We start from the raw sequence: 20,554 nt of genomic DNA, 5'->3' as shown, positions 1-20,554 counted from the left end.
AAGGTTTTTTAACGCCTTCAGTAATCTGCACACAGGGCATCGCCCAGCTGCAGGTGCTCTGACCAGGGGTGTAAGCAAGACTTTTATAAGGCATTTGCAAAAGCAAGACAAAGAGAAGATTTGATTGGTAGAACTGAATAGTGGAGGTTGACTGGTACTTTCTGATTGGTGGAGCTTCAGAAACATGCTATCCTTTGCTTGGAGCTGGATTTCTATTCGTTTCCATAGGAACGAAGCCGTGCAGTCACTTCAGCCTGATGTCCTCCCATTTATGATTTAACAAGAGGACAAATGGCTGAGTTCCAGCACTGACGACTAAGCTGAGCATCTGGCTTGTTTTTTGTTTTTTGTTTTTGTTGTTGTTGTTGTTGTTGTTTTCTGACTGCTTTCTGCTCTGCCTTCTTAGGAGGAATCTTCTTGGGGTGTACTTGCTTCCCAAGTGACTGTTGCCCCTTTCAGGATTTTAATCTTAGCAGCAGATAGTGATAGTCCAAGGTCATGATGTTTTGTGGTGGCCTGCACCCATGGGGAAGGTAAAATGGTGTGGCCAGCTTGGTAGGCATTGGGAAGGTCATCTCGGTTCTTGCCCTGTTGTTGAGCCTTACTTTCTCGTGTGCTTTGTCCTGATTCCACCAAGCTCCTCCCAAGGCAGTTCCCTGGCCCTGAACATACAGTAGGGATTCCCGTCTCCTCCTTCCCCAGCACACTGTCCTTCAGAGCCTGGAAAAGTGTCCTTGAACCCCTAGGCTCCTATCTCCAAGCCACCCCACCCTGGGCATGGCTCTGGCTTCTGAGAGTGCTGCCCTCTTGCCTTCCTCTCTATGACTTCTGAATCACAGCCCTGGTAAGGATGGGTGTCTGGCGCTGATGGATGACTGGTGTTCTGGGACACTCCCAAGACCCCGAGACCTTCTTGTTGAGGATGTAGACTGTCCATTAAGCAGGTCAGCACTTAAGGGAGCACAGAAACTTCTTTAATCTAAAGACCTCACCACATGGGCAGCGTGAGTTCATGGCTCTGGCTTTCCAAGTCTTGCTTGCACCTGAAGGGAGTAGATGGAGTCCTGAGTGAGTGTGTATTGTTGACAGGGCTTAGGGATTGAGCTAATTAGAGGGGGCAGAGAATGAAGAAATGAAAGGCATGGATGTAGAAAAGTTGGGATTGCGCAGGCCCATCGCCTGCGATGGAGATAAACCATCAGTGGCCTAGAAACCGAGGAGCCTCAGCATGGTTTTTTTTTTGTTTGTTTGTTTGTTTGTTTTTTTAAAGATTTATTTATTTATTATATGTAAGTACACTGTAGCTGTCTTCAGACACTCCAGAAGAGGGCATCAGATCGATCGTGTTATGGGTGATTATGAGTCACCATGTGGTTGCTGGGATTTGAACTCTGGACCTTCAGAAGAGCAGTTGGGTGCTCTTACCCACTGAGCCATCTCGCCAGCCCTTTTTTCTTTTCTTTTTTTTTTTTTTTTTAAGATTTTCAGCATGGTTTTTATACATCAGAATCTGAATTAAGGAGGTGGAGGATAGTGTATACATCTGAATGAGGAGGCAGGGCTAGCTAATCTCAGTGCGTGTGTGTGTGTGTGTGTGTGTGTGTGTGTGTGTGTGCTGGGGGTGTCTTTGTAGGGGAGCAGTCAGGTTATGGTCATCCAGGAGAAACTGTGTTGCTAGTTCTTGTACACACTGTAAACATCCACATATAGCCAGGGAAGAGATTTGCCATTTCTATGGATCTGAGACACTGGGGTCCTTGACACGGCCATTCCCGTGTGAACAATACATATTCCCTCCCTCAGGATTTCATCTGCTCCCTACACATACCCCAAGAGGTGGAAGCTTATCTGTACCAAAGAAAACTCAAGATAAAGTAGATGTAGTTGTTGGAGTTTCTGAAAACCGGTCTTGTCTGATTTAGCAGAGTGCATCTGCTTACGAGATCTGAGATGAGGGAAGGTCCCGCTGGTGTATTTGCTCAGCTGGAATGAGCTATCTAAATTTCAGTTCAAGGGAGCGCAGCATTTTTCCTGCCCTTGCTCTACCTCTGGGCTCAAAGGAAGTACATCAGTTAAGATCCTAAAGGCTCTCTGTCCTGTTATTTATTTATTTAATACCTGGTCTCATGTAGCCCAGGCTGGCTTTATTTAAACTCACTATGTAGCCAAGGATGACCTTGAATTTGTGGTCCTGCTTCTTTTACTTTCCAAGAGCTGAGATTATAGGTATGAAGCACCTCTTCTGATTTATGTGGTACTAGGGATCAAAACCAGGGTTTGCCCAGGCTACTCAAACATTCTACCAATTGATCTACATGCCTAGCTATTCTGTCCTGGAGTTTTGCATCAGTATATCAGTTAGCATGTATGTGTACTCAAGTTTTATTCTGTTGCCAAGACAAATACCATGACCAAAAGCAACCTGGGGAAGAAAGGGTTTATTTCAGCTTACAACTCCAGGTCACAGCCCATCACTGAAGGGAAGAGTTAGGCAGAAACTCAGGCAGAAACTTGAAGCAGAAACCATGGAGGAAGGGCAATTACTAGCTCACTCACTCACTCACTCACTCACTCACTCACTCACTCACAGGCTGTTTAGGCAGCTATCTTTTAGAGTACAGCCTAGGATTATCTGCTCATAAGAATGGTCCTGCCTGAACCCTTCTACATCAACTAATAATCAAGATAATCCCCATAGACATGCCCATGGGCTGGCTTCAAACTCATAGACGTCTTCCTGCCTCTGCCTCTAGATTGCCAGAACTAAAGGACTAAAGGACTAAAGGTGTTCTGGAACTAAAGAGTATACATATACATATACATATACATATGCATATGCATATGCATATACATATACATATACATATACATATACATATACATATACATATACATTCTCTTAACTGCACAACTCTGTGGAGAGATTATATTGTAAGAAATGTATATATCTGAAAAATGATGCTCAGGAAGTTGACTCACCCAAAGCCACACTGCTACGATGTATCAGAATTTAAGATTGGATTCAATGCATCAGGTTGGTTGTAAAGCAGGGTGATGCCTTACCTTCTAAGCAACACAGATGCCAGAACAAAGCTTTAATAATTCATATATTGTATGATTCAGGAAGGCCATCAGAGGCCCATCGTGGCCAAGTCATTCAGGAAGGCAACAGAGTATCTGATAATCTTCTGACAGCCCAGACCAGTCTGAACTGGTAAGCAGCAGTTGATGGGCTGGGAGACACCACTGGATCAAGTCCCTCCTTCCTTACTGTACTTACTGCATAAACTCCACTGTGAACTTGAGGCTTAGGGTACAAACTATGGGTCATGTGGGGAAGGTGCAGATATGGAAGGTCTGCTTTGGGGTACAGAAACAAAACCGAGATGGGGGAGGGATCTTTTGAGCTCAGGTCAGAGAGACCGCATTGTGAAGATCATAGGTTGCAAGAAAAACATTGAGAGCCAGGAGAGACGGTTCAGTGGTTAAGAGCACTGGCTGCTCTTCCAGAGGTCCCAAATTAGATTCCCAGCTATACCTACATGGTAACTCACAACTTTCTATCACCCCAGTTCCAGGGGATCTTGGCATCTTTCGGTAGACTTGGCATGCATGTGGTGTACAGACATACATGAAGGCAAAACATTCATACACATAAAATTAAATTAAAATTTAAGAAGAAAAAGACGAGGAGGAGGAGAAAGAGGAGGAAGGAGGAGGAGGAGGAGGACAGTGGATCTTTAGTCCCAGTGCTTGGCTTCCAGCTCCAGTACCAGCTCTTGACCAGTGAGACTCAGGAAGACTAACTTGGTTCCTGACTCCCAGCCTCCTTGTTTCTTGGATGGTTTCATAAAATCTGATTTGCTCCCCTCCGCATTCGAGCAAAACCTGTAATTGCTATGTGGTAGTCCTTAGGTACTTCACAATAACAAGGTTTTACCTTGGCTCACACATACCCAAGCTCGTGTTGATGCTTCTTACCATCCAATGCAACTGCTTCTATTATTGGGCCCATTTTATAAATGAGAAACCAAATAATGAAATAATGTGTTCCAAACAGTCTTTCTGATTCCAGAGCCCAGACAGAACACTTCCATCCCAGGAGCATGTGCTCTTTGTGGTGGAAGAGCCGAGATGGGGGAGGGATCTTTTGAGCCCAGCTGCTTCTACCTTCCCACTGTTGCCAAGGAAACCACCACTCCTGTGTAGTTGCCATGGAAATGATCCAACCTCTCTCTTCTTCTCACCTTCACCATGGAAACAGCCAACCTGGAAGCCCAGTCCTTGAGTGGGAGGAGGTGGAGCTTCTAGGCCCTGGTGTTGGAAATTCCCACTGAGCAGAGGAATGCAGCCTTGTTCTGGGGGCTGCACAGAAGTACATTGTCAAAGGCAGGATGTCCCCGGGAATGCAGGCTGGAATTATTTTCAGAATTCATTCCTAAAGTCAGCTATTGTCTACACCAAGGGAAATCCCCAGATGCCAGTGTCTCAAAAATGCTGAAGGTGCACCAGGCAGGTCTTCTTTTTTACCTAACACTGTGTCCATCAGGCCAGGATGACAATGGGTTATGCCTGCCTCATCCCCTTAACCGTCCTGTACCTTGAATAGGCTGCATTAGTGGCTTTCAAGCCTCCAGATGTCCCAGTTACTGTAGTTTGTGAAGAAAACATTAGGTTCAATCTGTCTATTTCTTATTATTTTAGACAGGGCCTCATAGAACCCATGTTGGCCTTGAACTCATCATGTAGTTAAGGATGGCCTTAAAGTAACTTCTGGTCCCCCTGCCTTTCTTTCCGGAGTGGTAGGATTATAGTGGGTGCCACCATGCCTGTTTGTTTGTTTTGTTTTGTTTTGAATAGAATCCAGAACCTTACTCATACAAGACAAATACCCTATTCCTTCATCTCCAGCCCCTAGACCTGTATTCTGGGAGATACAGGCAAGAATTCTAAGACCACCTGTAGTCTACTACAATAGAATGATGGGACAGTTAAGGGTATGCCTGGTAAAATCAGACTGTCTGGGTTCAAGTGCTGACTCAGGACATGCTGCTATGGAAATGGGGCAAGCTGGCTCTCCCTAATTCAGTTCCTTTAGAAGCAAACTTGGGTTAACAATAGTGTGTATCTCTTAAGGTTCTTACAGTGATTAAATGAGATACACTGCCCAGTGTCCACCTAGCACATGGTAACACCAACAACTGCTGGCCAGAATTATCACAGTCTCTATCATTTACAAAAGAGATTTTAACATTGGTGAAACAATATTCAACTTCAGCCAAGATGGGAATTCTCAAAACTGTATCCACTTGGCTTTTGAAAAAAGCTACCTTAATATCCTCATTGATATGCTGTTAAAATAATTTCTTTTTACTGAACATGTGTTCCTATTTGATTATTTGTAGTTTATTTCATGTGTCTGGGTGCTTTGCTTATATATATGAACATACACCTTGTGCATGCTATGAATATCAGAGGAGAACATTGGATCTCCTGGAACTGGAGTTACATGTGAATGGTTTTGAGTCCCCCAATTGAGTTCTGAGAATCAAACTCCGGTCCTCTGGAAGAGCATAAAGTACTCTTAACTGTTGAGTCATCTCTCCAGCCCCTTGTTATATTTCTAATATGTGTGTGTACATATGTGGGTATGTGCAAGTGTGTGCCAGTACCACTGAAGGCCAGAAGAGGGCATCAGGTCCCTGGGGCTAGAGTTACAGGTGATTGTGGGCCACCAGATGCAGATGCTGGGAACTGAACTCAGGTCTTCTACAACAGCAGTACATGTACTTAACCGTAGAGCCATGTCTCTAGCCCCCTGTCCCCATTTTCATCTTCACTGTCCTTGTCAGAGTCACCCCTCTAAGAGTCACAGCCTCGGCCACTTCTGGTCTCGCTGTCGGGAGCCGGTGCGGGTGCGGCTGTGAAGGCCAGCGCTACTCGCTGCCGCTGCTTGCCGGGTACGGTTTTGGGTGCCGGCTCACCTCGCCTGACTCGCGGTGCTCAGAAGAAAGGTGGCAGGAATGCTAACGCTGGCAAGCAAGTTGAAGCGGGATGATGGTCTCAAAGGATCCCGGACATCAGCCTCCACATCTGACTCTACTCGGAGGGTTTCTGTGAGAGACAAGTTGCTTGTTAAAGAGGTTGCAGAACTTGAAGCTAATTTACCCTGTACATGTAAAGTACATTTTCCTGATCCAAGCAAGCTTCATTGCTTTCAGCTGACTGTAAGCCCAGATGAGGGTTACTACCAGGGTGGAAAATTTCAATTTGAAACTGAAGTTCCCAATGCCTACAACATGGTGCCTCCCAAGGTGAAATGCTTAACTAAAAGCTGGCACCCCAACATCACAGAAACAGGGGAAATATGTCTAAGTTTACTAAGAGAACACTCAATTGATGTCACTGGCTGGGCTCCCACTAGAACATTAAAGGATGTTGTTTGGGGATTAAATTCTTTATTTACTGATCTTTTGAATTTTGATGATCCACTGAATATTGAAGCTGCAGAACATCATTTGCGGGACAAGGAGGATTTTTGGGACAAAGTGGATGAATACATCAAACGCTATGCCAGATGATAAGAGGAGAGATCGCAGGTCTGAGGACTTTGTCACAGTTGTCTCTGATGTGAAACAGCTCGAGGTAGCCCTCCTCCCCATCCTCATACTCCCTGTCAGTATTGGGATTGTCCCGGTCCTGCGACCATGCTGTCCTGAAGAAGACCCTCCTGACTGCCCACTATAGGTGGAGAACAACATAATACAGCAAGAAAGTGTGTCTGGGCCTCGAGACACACTTTCTACTACTGTCTAGGCTGTCTGGTGGAATCCCTCCGAAGTTGTAATGAACTCACCACTGAGGATACAGCGCTTGCTTCCTTTCCCCCAACAATCGGTGTCCTGCACGAGTGATGTAATGACATGTTCCATGTGACTGGCAGATTGGCAATAAGAAACCCACTATAAACTGTGATTGGATGCACATTCTCTTAGCTTCTTCCACGAATGTTGACCCTACCTAGATGTGAAGCTTCCCAGAATGCATAGTCATTCACTGTAGATCTTACTGAAATGCGTATTTTATTTCATGTAAGTATATTTGGGAACAGATTTGTAATTTGTACAATTTGATGCTTTAATATTTTTTCTATTCTTTTTTTTTTTTTGGTTTTTTCGAGACAGGGTTTCTCTGTGTAGTCCTGGCTGTCCTGGAACTCACTTTGTAGACCAGGCTGGCCTCGAACTCAGAAATCCGCCTGCCTCTGCCTCCCGAGTGCTGGGATTAAAGGCGTGCGCCACCACACCCGGCAATTATTTTTTCTATTCTTAAAAAAAAAAAAAAAAAAAAAGAGTCACAGCCTCCAGTGACATTTAGGTCCTCTTTGCTTCCAGAGGCAAAGCTTTTACGATTTTTCTTTATTATTTTCAAAATATATTTTGTTTGCTTTACTGGGGATTGAATCTGTGGGCTTACACAGGATAGGCAATGTTTTGTAATTCTCAAGAGCCCTGATCAACAAAAGGAGTGTTCACCGGCCCAACGCCAAAGATGAGTGGTCCGTTAGGGCCCTTGGCAGCAAGCCTGAACCTGGGTGTGGCCTTGGCTCAACACAGCCAAGCCATTGCTTTGCAAAGCTGAGCTGTTTTGGGAGCCAGGAAGTACAGACATGAAATCCTTCCGCTGTCTGCCGTTGCCGCTCTTGATCATGTCGGATCCACAGCAGTGTTTCACTGAGGTCCTTCTCTGGGATGCAGAACTCTTGGCTGTACCTGTCATGTGCTCCTCCTGAAGAAGCTGTCTGTTTGAGTCACTTGCTTCTGGTTTGTGTCTCTCTACCCGCCCTCTGCCTCCCTGTGTGGGCTGTGGCGGAGCAGGATGCTCCAGCCCCCTCTTGGCAGAGGCTCTCTCACCGAGGACTCCTTGCGAGATCCCTTTTGGCTTTTCCTATGGGATCTTGTAGAGTAGGAAGGAGTAAAGGGAGAGTCCACACACAGCCTGGCAGTCCTGATGCCTGGAGATCCCAGAATCTAGCAGAAAACCACCCAGACTCAGAGTGAGTCAGCAACTTCACTCTAGCCCTTGACTTCAGCGAGCCAGGGCAATCAATTGCTCTACCTTCCAAAACCACAAGATTTTCAGGAATGATTCCAGGTTCAGTGAGGCCTGAGGTTAGTCAGCGTGGAGGGATCTTTAATAGAAATAAGAGACACATTTGTAATGCAACATTAAAGGGATTTCTTTGGGGAAGGGCAAGTGCTGTCAGGCAAGTACTCCACCAGGAAGCTACATCCCAACCCTGAAAGGAGCATCTTTCTCAGGGGACATCGCGGTAGATTGCAGTTACAGTATAAAGAGGAAATCCAGGACCAATGGGATGATGGCTCAGCAGGAGCAAGCCTCAGGAACCTAAGTTCGATCCCTGGAACCTGCAGAAAGTCACATGTGGTAGGTTATGTCTGTAATCCCTGCACTCCTACTATGAGATGGGAGGAGGGAGGCTGGAGAATCTCCTGGAAGCTTTCAGGTCTAGCCTGGAGTACTCAGAGCAGTAGAAAGAATATGAGAGATCCTCCCTCAGAACCAAGGTGGGAAGGGAGGTGACACCGGACTCCAAAAGATTGTCCTCAAGCCTCCACATGCGCACCATGGTGCACATGGACTCTTCAGCTAGCCTCTCTCACGCAGCAGTAAATGAAAAAAAATGATAAAAACAGATCCAAAATAAACAACCATGTTTATAACCTTATAATCTTACATGACTATTTTTAAAAGTACTTTTTAGATAATGATAATAATAATTATTGTTGTTATTGAGACAAGATGCCACTAAATAACTCTGACTGGTCTGGAATTTGCTATGTAGAACGGCCTCAGAGTTACAGAGATCCCCTGCTACTGCCTCCTGAGTTTGGGAATTAAAGGTATATGCCAATATCAGGCTAGTGTGTGTGTGTGTGTGTGTGTGTGTGTGTGTGTGTGTGTGTGTAGTCACTTGTGTTTTAGTGCCTACAAAGGTCAGAAAAAGACATTGGATCTCCCTAGCATCTCTAGCATTACAGGCAGTTGTGAACTACCTATGTGGGTGCTGGGAATTGAACCTGGGTCCTCTGAAAATATAGTGAGTACATTTAACCCGTGAGCCATCTCTCCAGCATCCTTACTTTTGCCTACATTATTGGACTATATTACTGGATGCTTACAGCTGATAGCCTCTTCATATGACAATGATAAGGCAAAATTTATGTAGGTTATTAAATTAATCCAATCTCGATCAGGATGGCTGGAGAAAATTTGTTTTTTATTATCAGTAATTAAGAAGTTTTGGCTTGTTTGTTTATTTACACATGTAGAGACAGGGTCTCTTGTACACCAGGCTAGCCTCAAATCCTGCGTTGAATTTCTGATTCTACTCTTTACACCTCATAAGTGGTAAGATGATAGGTCTGTATCACCATGCTCAGTTTACAGGGATCTAGGAATTGAACCCAGGGTCCCATGCTTCCTAGGCAAGCCCTCTGCCACCTGAGCTACATCCCAGACCGAGGGGTCTTATTCATTTCTTTTTGCTTCTGAGGTAGGACCTTGCTATCTAGCCTTGGTTGGCTTGGAAAGTTGGGGGTTTTTTGTCTGTATTCTGTTTGGTGGTTCTGGAGATGGAACCCGGAGACCTGCAGCTTTGAGACACTCTGCCACTGAGCTGCCTCTGCTCACCCCCAGCTCTGTGAGGTTTGATACATGCATGAGAAATAAATGTCCTGCTTACATTTCAATGTCTTCATTATTGGAAGACTTTTCCACAAATGTCTGATTTGTTGTCTTACTTTAGACCCCACTTTGGTCATTTCAGTGTGACATTTAGGTCCTACACTGTCTTCCATGCCTGGTAAGAAGGCATGGCAGATCTCAGGAAAATTCACAGAAGCCCTTCCTTCTTCAGGAAGGCTATGATGACTGAAGTTTAACACCAGTCACTACATCCCACTGACCCAAATGAAACTAACCCTGAGGCCGACTCCTAACATTTTCAGATGCCTCAATGTTTAAAATAAAGACTTGAACATTATCAGTCAAGCGAAGACACTGTTACATAACGTTCCATCCACCTACCTTGACACCCTGAAAGGCCAGATTCAAATTTAGAATTCTCGGAATCCTCAGAATTTCCCGTGAAGATGTGTCGAATGAGAAAGCTGGCTGCTCCCTGTGGCTCACTGCTGCCTCCTCCTCCTGAATCAGACATCACATTTGCTCCCACAAGGGGCCTCATGGACTCTGGGTCTGAGATCTGATTACGGTTTCCCTGCAAGGAACTCTCTGGCCCATTGGCAGGTCAAGGCGTTTGCACACCAGAATGTGGGCTAGTCTCCGGGACAAGATTGAGCAATGACCTCCATGGAACCTGTTAACAGCTGGCCCTATTGATGTCATTGCTAAGGAATCTCAGGTCACGAGGCCCAGGGCATCGTGTCATGGCCTCTGAGAAGCAGAGGGGGCGGCAGCTCACTGGGGAGTAATATTTGTGAAGGATCAAGGGGGTCAGAAAAAGTCTCCAGACAGACAAGCTGGTGTGACACCTGCCAAGGGTGGAAGGCAGAGAGCAGAAATGGGTGTGGCAGCTCCCTGTTGCCAGGAGGATTCTGTGAAGTGACTCATGGTCAGCCCAGAAGGCAGTTGCCGAGCACAGATTCCCAGTCTGAACAGTCCTGAAGGCTCAGAAATGTCACTCGGGCTCAGTCACTGCAGGACGGCTTGGGACGTTGCTGCAAGGAACCACAGAGTCCCCAGTCTGTCTCATGACTGTGTTCCTTGTGACAGAACAGCAAGCTCTTTCCTGAAGGGAGAGTGGAACAGCACAGTCCACAAAGGTGGCATGGGCTTGGTGAGTGGGAGCTTCTGCCTCTGCGGCCATCTGTCTGTGTGTTTGGGATGCCAGTTTCCAGGCGCATGCCGCAACAGGGGAGTTCTTTTTACCTACTTGGTTATTTAATAGCATGATTAGTATTTCCTGGTTATTAACAGAATGCAAAGACCTGGGTTCTCTGTACCCATTTGCATGCGCTCCAGCTATGAGTAGGTCCCGTTCCCAGACCTGCTATTTCCATCCTTACACACACACACACACACACACACACACACACACACACACAGGGAATAAATAGGGATGCTCTTTGCATGCTTGCATGCCCACCACTGTGAGGACTTCTCACCAGGGTCACTAATGGTCCACTCAATGGTGTTACTCTAAAGCAACTGCCTTCCAGCTTCAGCTTGCACCCATAAGCAAAGCCAACCCATTTGCCAATCAAATACAGGCCCTCCCTCATCCCTCAGCCAGTCTTCTGCAACTCCCCAATTCCCTGCTTGCTCCCACCTAATGGATGGCCATAGAAACGCTGTGGGGAAGGGAAGCTGGCTGGCACAGCTGTGGGTGGTGTGCTGTGTCATCTGAGGTGCTTTGATCATGGTGGTAATAAAGTACCCGAGAAAAGCAACTTCAGGAAGGAAGTATTTATGTTGATTCACAGTTGGAGGATGCAGTCCATCATGGCGGGGAAGGCAGCTGGCCACACTGCAGCCACAGTCAGGAAGCAGAGAGAGATGAACTCTGTGCCAGCTCACTCTCCTCATTCCACGCAGTCTGGGGCCTTAGCCCACGAAACGCTTCTGTCTAGACTTAAGGTAGGCCTTCTCACTACGGTTAGCCCAGTCTCAAAATTCCTTCATGCACCTGCCCAGCGGTTTATATTGCACGTGATTCTAGACCCATTCAAGATGACAGCGTTAGCCACCACACACAGGTTTTTGGATGCCTGTTCAAATGACTTTCCTGATAAATCTTTCAGCTCAGGCTTGGCCTTGTGCCTTTCCATCACCTGATACATACCCAGCTCATGGGATATCCCATGGATAACCTTTCCCTTCCTATGGGGGGGTCAGTGTTTCTGCCTGCAGAAACACTCTGGTCTGGCTTCGCACTGGAGAGCGGGAACTCCTAAAAGGGAAAAGGGCTGCGAAAAGAAATATGGAGGCCTTGGCAAGAATTCTGATCAAGGCTTGAATTTTTATTGATCGGACTTGCTTAAGTACAAGGAAGGGTTAGGAAGGGTTCCCAGCATGCCCTTGAGTCTTTTGAAGTTGTCAGGGCAGTCCGAGCGATGGTGGGCAGTCCTAGCAATGGTGGGCGGTCCGAGGGCACTGCATTCCGGGAGAGCTGGGTAGCACTCTGGTATTCCTGTGGAGGGGGAGTGGTTAGTGGGGGTGGGAGACACCAACAGGGGGGCCCAAAAACACAGCAGGAGATATTAGGTAAAAGGCACGTATGTTTTCTCCCTACCACTAACACCTCCATCACTACAGGTTTGGCTCATGTGCATGGTCCAAGCAGGAGGGCAGCATCATAGTTTGAGTCAGGGATAGATCCTGTCCTGCTCTGGGCCACTCAAAGTTAACAGCCTTCCATGTTACCTTGAATCATATTTCTCGCTGTGGAGCCCAGGAGGCCTGTGGAACACCGTGATTCCTTTGTGATGGGAGCTCTAATGGGATGCAACAATTCTGCTTTTCTTTGGAGCAGCTCACTCCTGGCCACTGCTCCCATCAGAGCTGTACTGATGTGCCAGTTTCTAAGTTTCCAAGAGCACGTGTACATTATGTGCTCCTCCACAGGTTCTCTGTCCTTTTCTCATCCCGCTAAGTCAGGAAGCTCCATCCGGGCAATGGATCGGTGACATGTTGGGGGCACACTCCTGTCATCCCAGTACTTGGGAGGGTGAGAAGGAGGACTGCTGTGTTTGAGGTCAGACAGGGCCAGGTAGGGAATTCCAGGCCATCCTGAGCTGCATAACGAGAGACCTTGTCTCAAAAACAAAAACATCAGAGGACATGGGTCAATATGATGGTCTGTGTCCCCTCTGACCCAGATTTTCCCACTCGATTCTGACAGAAATTACGTAAGCCAAATAGTACCAAGGCATAACTGTAAATGTGTATTATTGTCTATTCCATGTGAATGTGAAATGTTTCTGATCCTTTCTGATTGGCATGAAAAAGAATGTCCTCATTAAATCAAAGGCCACATGCCTGAGCAGTGAGTGATATTGGCCCTTGCAAAGCCACTATGGGACCATATTTGGCTGAGTTTGTGGTTCCTTCTGGCTTCTGCAGGGACCAGATCAGACAAATAAATGAAGATACAATAAATCACTCCCGAGTTACTTAAGGGCACAAATGGAACATTCCTACCCCATGCCTGGGACGTGTGCTGCTTTTATTTTATATTCCCTTGGCTGATGCTCACTGGATCAAAGGCTCTCATGTTTTGTTTTTGTTTGTTTGTTTGTTTTTGTTTTTGTTTTTGTTTTCTCCTCTGATCGCTTTTACCCCACAGGCCATCAACCTATGTGGGAGTTTCTTCAAGGTCAGTCATAATACTTGGCACTTCTCTTCTTCTGCTTTTTTGGAAAGCTCGAGTCAGTGCCCTATCCCTGCGTCTCCTCTTCCACATCCACCTCCACCATCACGTGGCTCATTCCCACCTTCCTTACATTACGGCCAGTAGATTCTCTAGAAGAGAGAACAGAGTCTAGAGCGGTCATGTAAGTAAGGCCGGTCGGCATGACCTTGACCCAGTGACAAGAATCTAGATGAGAACAAAGACACCTTGAAGGACGCTACTGTTGACATGGGAATGTTGACTCTACCTCGTGGAAGCCCTGTAAACAAGCATGAATCCCCCGGGGTAAAACTATGTGTTTATGTTGTCACTCAAAACCTCGATGAATGGAGGCACTAACTTCCATCCTTAATACCACACAGAACAACAAAATGAAATGAAAAACCTCTAATGTGTAGGTGGAGACAAGGTTTCTTCTGTCACCCACGAGAGTAGAGGCTCTATATAGAAATTAAATAGGGCTGGTGAGATGGCTCATTGGGTAAGAGAACCTGACTGCTCTTCCGAAGGTCTGGAGTTCAAATCCCAGCAACCACATGGTGGCTCATAACCATCCGGAACAAGATCTGACTCCCTCTTCTGGAGTGTCTGAAGATAGCTACAGTGTACTTACATATAATAAATAAATAAATCTTTAGAAATTAAATAAAATTCTAGGAAAAATAAGGCTTCATTTTTTTTTCATATGTCAGAGTTGAGCATCCGAGAGTCCATAGCCACAGGATGAGGACTAAGGTGACAGGAAGCCACCATGTAAACTCCCTGGTGTAGTTGCTGCCATGGCATGAGTACATGGTAGGTCATTGTTGGATAGCTTCCATTTCCTCTGCACTCTTATCCTCAGGCTTGTGGCTGTGGGAAACTGATCTCACCAACTCGATGCATCCAGTTGCTTTTGGCAAATGGAAGGCACCAACAGGAAATGGGAGGAGTGGGAGGAAGGACCAACCGGAAGTGGGAGGAATGGGAGGAAGGAAGCTGTTTTTGCCCTTCTCCCAACTCTCTCCTTGTGACCCTCTCCTACAGGCAGAACTCTTACTGTGGGTCCAGATCTTGCCCTCTCTTTTGGCTTCTCCTTGCCACATGGGTGGCAAGGGCTCTTCTCCCTTTCTTCTGGCTGATTCATCACTGCCCCTGCCTGGGTTCCCTTGACCCTAGCCACACTTTTGTAAAGTCCTTTCATCCCTCTCTGGGAGGCGATGGTTGTGATGGTAGTGTTACTGATGGAGGTGGTTGTGGTGTGGGTGTGATGGCTGTGGTGTTGCGTCTCCTCTTTATAGAGTGCCATGGCTGCCTGCTGGGATACTCATGATGCAGTCGTTCTTAGTATTATGCAGTTTGAAAATTCAGCCTGATTTTCCTGTGGACTCCTATGTAGCCAGCGATTCTTTTCTGAGCCAGTTTCATTAGAATTCATTGAATATCCAAGGCTGTCCTATGTCAGGAGGATATTGTAAAATGGAATGAGTGAATATATATAACACTTTGGCAAAATCACACAATAATGACTCCACTACTAGTATTATTTGTTTTGTTTTTTGTTTTGTCTTTCAAGACAGGATTTCTCTGTATAGCCCTGGCTTCCTGGAACTCATTTTGTAGACCAGGCTAGCCTCGAACTCAGAAATCCGCCTGCCTTTGCATCCCAAGTGCTGGTCACTACTAATATTATTAAAAGCAACAACAATAATAAGATCACCCAGACCCACAGATCCCTCAGGTTCCTCTCTCCTCTTCCCAGCAACAACATAGCAGTAACTGAGTTTTTGCTCATTGGCAAAACCACTGTGTTTTTGCTTTTGTTCTTCCCAAAAAGTCCTATACCTCTGTAAGATGAGACTCTTCGATCAGATACAGCACAAGATCCTCAGAGGTACTGTTTACCCCACTTTGATAAATGCTACAGAGAGCACAAGTCTGTGCTGAAGTTCCTCAGAGCAGCCCTGTCCCATCTTTGGGATTATTGTACTGTTTGTAGCATGGGGACAGTTGAGAATCAGCCTATAACCATATGTGCTCATTAGGCTTTTTAAAAATTGTTTATTTGATTTTATTTATATATTTTAAAGATTTATTTATTTATTTATTTTATGCATATGAGTAAAGTGCAGCTGTCTTCAGACGCACCAGAAGAGGAAATTGGATCCCATTATAGATGATTGTGAACCACTATGTAGTTGCTGGGAATTGAACTCAGGACCTCTTCAGAGCAGTCAGTGGTCTTAACTGCTGAGCCATCTCTCAACTCGATTTATTGTATTTTTAATTCATGTGTATGTCTTTAATTCATGTGTATGTCAGTTGCAGTGATGAAACACCATGACCAGAAGCATCTTGGGAGGAAAGGATTTATTTGGCTTACACTTCCATAAAGAAGTTCATCATCAAAAGCAGTGAGGACAGGAACTTATGTAAGGCAGAACCTGGAGTCGGGAGCTGATGTGGAGCCATGGAGGAGTGTTGCTTACTGGATTGATTTCCATAGCTTGCTCAGCTTTCTTATAGAACCTGGGATCACTCACAATGGACCTAACCCTCCCATCAGTCACTAATTAAGAGAATGTCTTACAGGCTTACATACAGCCCAATCTTATGGAAACAATTTCCTTCCTTCCTTCCTTCCTTCCTTCCTTCCTTCCTTCCTTCCTTCCTTCCTTCCTTCCAAAAAATTATTTTTTATATGAATGTTTGTTCACACATACCCCTTAAAGTTAGTAGAGGGCATAGGATCCCATTATAGATGGTTGTGAGCCATCATGTGGTTGGGAATTGAACTCAGAACTTCTGGAAGAGTAGCCAGTGCTCTTAACCACTGAGCCATGTCTCTGGCTTCCAGAAGCATTTTTTCAATTGAGGTTTCCTCTTCTCTGATGATGCTAGATTATGTCAAATTGACATGAAACTAGCCAGCACAGTGTATATGCATGATAGCATGTGCATGTATGAGTGCAAGTGTCTGAGAAGTGGGTATCAGATCCCCTGGAGCTGGAGTTATAGGCAGTAAGCTACCGGAAGTAGATGCTAGGAACTGAAGTTGGGTCCTCTACAAGAGCAGTACATGCTCTTAACTGCTGAGCCATCTCACACACTCTTAAATGTCAGCTCACCAGACCTGAAATCACCTAGAAAGAGAGGCTCAACTGAGGCATTGCCTGGGTCAGGTTGACTTGTGAACATGTCTGTAAGGGATTGTTTTGATTGTTAATTGAGATGGGAAGACCCAACCTATTGTAGATGGCACCATTTTCTGGGTAGGTGGTCCTTAACTGTATAAGTGAAGAAATCTAGCTGAGCATAGGCAACTAACCAAGCAAATAAGCAAGGGGTCATTTATTTTTCTGTTCTTGACTTTGGATGTCATGCAACTGCTTGCTTGAGTTCCTACTTTGACTTACCATCAGTGATGGACTGTAAGCAAGCACTGTAACTCAAATGAACCTTCCCTTCTCAAGATTACTTTTGGTCATGGTGTTGAAGAAATGAAACTAGGAGTCTATTATGGAAGGACCTGAGGAACAGATGAGTGAGGCTTAGCTTAGTGTCAGATGTTATAGAGACCCAGGTGCTTGGACCTTCTGGAACAATAACGAGAATTGTTAATGGATTATTCACGGCCAACAGGGAGCTGGGATGACACCAGACTGAAAAGGGGGACATTTGAAGACATTTTTAGTTTCCGGTGGCTATTTCAAAACATGGGAATGTACTCCAAATGCTTCTCTGCCTTGATCTGTGGAGATTTTGCATTGTCCTTGTCTCTACCAAACTTGACCATGAAAGACCCCATGATTAGTAAAGTCAATCAATGGCTTTCTTACGAACAGGATATTTTAAACCCCCAGTTGTAGGAACGATGTCATGAGTCATTCAGGACCGTGCTTTGCTGTGTCAAGTAGGAAGCAAATGGTGGGTTATTTAAACAGCTTTCTGCTCTTCAAGTTTCTCTTTCCTTTTCTATGTTAGTTTTTAAAAATTTATTTAATTTTATTTTGTGTTCAGAATGCTAGATCCCCTGGAACTGGTGGTGCAGACAGTCATGAACTGCCATGTGGGAGCTGGGAATTAAACTTGGGTCCTCTGGAAGAGCAGCCAGTGCTCTTAGCCACTGAGACATCTCTCCAGCCCTCTTTTTTTTTTTTTACTTACGAAGAAACCTAAGACATCACCAACCCAGAGTGTTTCAGCTACTTGGGAAAATGTGACCTTTGATTTCTTGGTGGTTCATCCCTGGGATCTACCAAGCATTAGTGATAGGAAGAAAGAACCACAGAGGTCCATTCCTTTCCCCAATGTCCCACAGGGTACCACTAGCTCTTCTGGGCAACATGGATACTATGGTGGTCGGTATTTAATTGTCAATTTGACAGGATCTAGAATGACTTGGGTAACAGGTCTCTGGGAAGTTCTGTTAAGGATTAGCTTGATTATGGTAATGAAGCTGGAATACCTCAGTGGTGACACCATTCCTGTGGGATCCTGGCCTGTATAAATAGAGAAAGATGAGAGGAGGAGGAGGGGAGCTGGAGAGATGGCTCAGAGGTTAAGTGTACTGGCTGCTCTTCCAGAGGACCGGGGTTCAACTCCCTGCACCCACATGGCAACTTAAAACTGTAGCTCCAGTTCCAGGGGGATCTGACAGCCTCACACAGACACATACCAACAAAACACCAATGCATATTAAATACATTAATCAATTAATTAATTAATTAAGAAAAGGAACGAGCAGAGGCAGGCGTTTATCTCTCTGCTTCCTGTTGTGGATGTGAAGAGCCACTTGAAGATCCTGTTTTATAGATTTCCCTCCAGGATGGACTGTACCTCAGACTGTGAGTCAGAAAAAAAATTCTTCCTCTCTTAAGTTGGTTTGTCAGGGTATTTTATCACAGTGGAAGTAAAAAGAAACTTAGACAAACATGTATGGTCTAGCTTAGAAATCTAACCCCTCATTAATGACATGATACCTACGGGAAAGGCTGGAGCCGTGGCTGACATTTTAAACACGGGCCAACAGCACACTGGGAAATGCCTGAATTGACTCTAATCAGGCCTGTCATATCCGGTGGTGGGGCTGGCTCTTGGAAGCTGTGTGGGGTTTGGAGCGGGGTGAGCAAGGAAAGAAATGTAGGTGGAACAACACTGGGAGAATGCTGGGAACACTCTGGAACTGTTCAGTTGGCTGCGGTGGTCATAAATGAAAGCATCCCCAAGGGGAGAACCCCCCCCTACACACACACACACACACACACACACACACACACACACACACACACGGCTGAGCTTCACTTTCTGTCTGTCTCACTCTCTTCTCAGGACTCCTGCCACCAGCTTAAGTTATGGGAAAAGGAGCATGAGACTAAGGCCTTCCGGAAGCTTCCAAATTTAAACCAACCCCACAGACATGAGACAAATCTGCCTATAGAGAATTGTATTATAGCCAAGTGCTCAAGTATATATTTATCTGTGCCTGAGATTCTCATCTCTTTTTAAAGAAAAAGCCACACACTTGGGGGAAAAAATAAAGTGAAAAAAATGTACTATTGAATAAATATTCAGGATGGTTGCTCAGAAAGTATAAAATGATGGGCTGAGTTTGATTTTTTTCTTTTTAAAAACTGTTCATGGTGGCCTGTCAGTCAGCTATATTTGGGGGTCTAAACCCAGGGCCCCTGCCAACTGAGTCCACATGCTCTTACTGTTTTCCACTTCTATTTATAATTCAGTACACATTCATACACAAAAAATGCAGGGGACTCTGGACTTAACTTTAAAATGACTAGAATGTTCTGAATGTGTCGGGTTACGGCACGCGGGAGCCTTTTTTGTTGCCTGTGATTAGCCTCATTTACTGGAGAAGGGATTAATCATGGGGGTGGAGTAACAGGATCCTTTGGGAATTTGGAGGTATGCAAACAACTTTTCTTTATTTTCTTTTAAAAATGTCATTCGGGACTGGAGAGATGGCTCATCTGGTAAAGCGCTCGCCATACATTTGTGAGGATCTGAGTTCAGTCCCCAGAAACACATACAAAGATGGGACATGGTGCACACTTGTAATCCCAGCACTGGAGAGAGATAGGAGGATCCCTAGGGTTCACTGGCTCGCCAGACTAGTCTAGCCAGCAAGTTCCAGACCAGTGAGAAACCCTTTTTCAAAAAACCAAGGTGAACAGCAGTAGAAGAACAATGTCTATAGTTGACCCCTGGCTTCCACTTGCATAAACACACATGTGCACTTGACCTTACTCTGACACATTATGTACCTGCATTAACATAAAAGAACACATTTGTGCGCACATGCACCCGTGCGCGTGTGCACACACACACACACACACACACACACACAAATGTAATTTACTCCAACAAAACTTGACTGAATAACACCCACATGGAAGGTGTATTTGAAGCCTAAATACAATGACAAAAGGCTCTGCTTCCAAGGGACTGACAGTCTCCTGAGCAAGGCACAGATACAGAAATAACATTCCTGACAAGGATGCTCAGGGTCTGAGCGGAGGAGCTGGTCTATGCACTCAGCACATGGAAGAGGGCGTGGGCAAGGCAGATGTTCTGTTGTAGCATCCCAACATCGATTCTGTCCAATTGTGCCTGGTTCTATTCAGGGACCACATGGTTCTAGAGAAGTAGGTGGCTTGAGTGTTCAGAGCACTCTGTCCCTTCTGAGCACAGCTGATGGATTCAGAAGTGACTGTACCCTCCATGTAGGACTAATCAGGGTAAAGATCAAGGTCTCTGAGTTGTGGGTGGGGAAGAAGCCGCTGGAACTGTGGAGAGCTGTTTGTTAATAAGGTGATAGCTTCACAAATTGCTGATGGCCAACTGCAGAGTGTGAACGGAGACACGGAAACTCATCCCTGAACCTCAGACAGTCCCTACCTAACATTTCTTATCCTTCGGTTTTGGCCATGAGTCAAGAAATCCTCCTAAAGCGTCTTTGTTTTTGTTAATGGTTAACATTACTTTTTATTTTATTTTATTTTATTTTATTTTATTTTATTTTATTTTATTTTATTTTATTTTATTTTATTTTGAGACAGGGTTTCTCTGTGTAGCCCCAGCTGTCCTGGAACTCACTCTGTA

At 45.3% G+C, this 20,554-nt stretch overlaps 1 long non-coding RNA gene and 1 pseudogene across 2 annotated transcripts; both read left to right on the top strand.

The window, feature by feature from the left end:
• The first annotated feature begins 5,971 nt into the window (after positions 1 to 5,971).
• On the top strand, positions 5,972 to 6,672 carry LOC110324792 (annotated as a pseudogene). Its single transcript, XR_003844252.1, has one exon. The product of XR_003844252.1 is annotated as an NEDD8-conjugating enzyme UBE2F pseudogene (transcript).
• A 3,840-nt stretch (positions 6,673 to 10,512) lies between these two features.
• Positions 10,513 to 13,912, top strand: LOC115064417. Its single transcript, XR_003844268.1, has 3 exons — positions 10,513 to 10,882; positions 11,529 to 11,682; positions 13,391 to 13,912. It is a non-coding gene; the product is annotated as an uncharacterized LOC115064417 (long non-coding RNA).
• Positions 13,913 to 20,554: the final 6,642 nt, after the last annotated feature.

Source organism: Mus pahari, chromosome 7 (assembly GCF_900095145.1).
Source record: "Mus pahari chromosome 7, PAHARI_EIJ_v1.1, whole genome shotgun sequence".
In the NCBI taxonomy this organism is placed as follows: domain Eukaryota; kingdom Metazoa; phylum Chordata; class Mammalia; order Rodentia; family Muridae; genus Mus; species Mus pahari.
The sequence above is the reverse complement of the archived record's forward strand: the minus strand, read 5'-3'. Positions and strand labels throughout refer to the sequence as shown.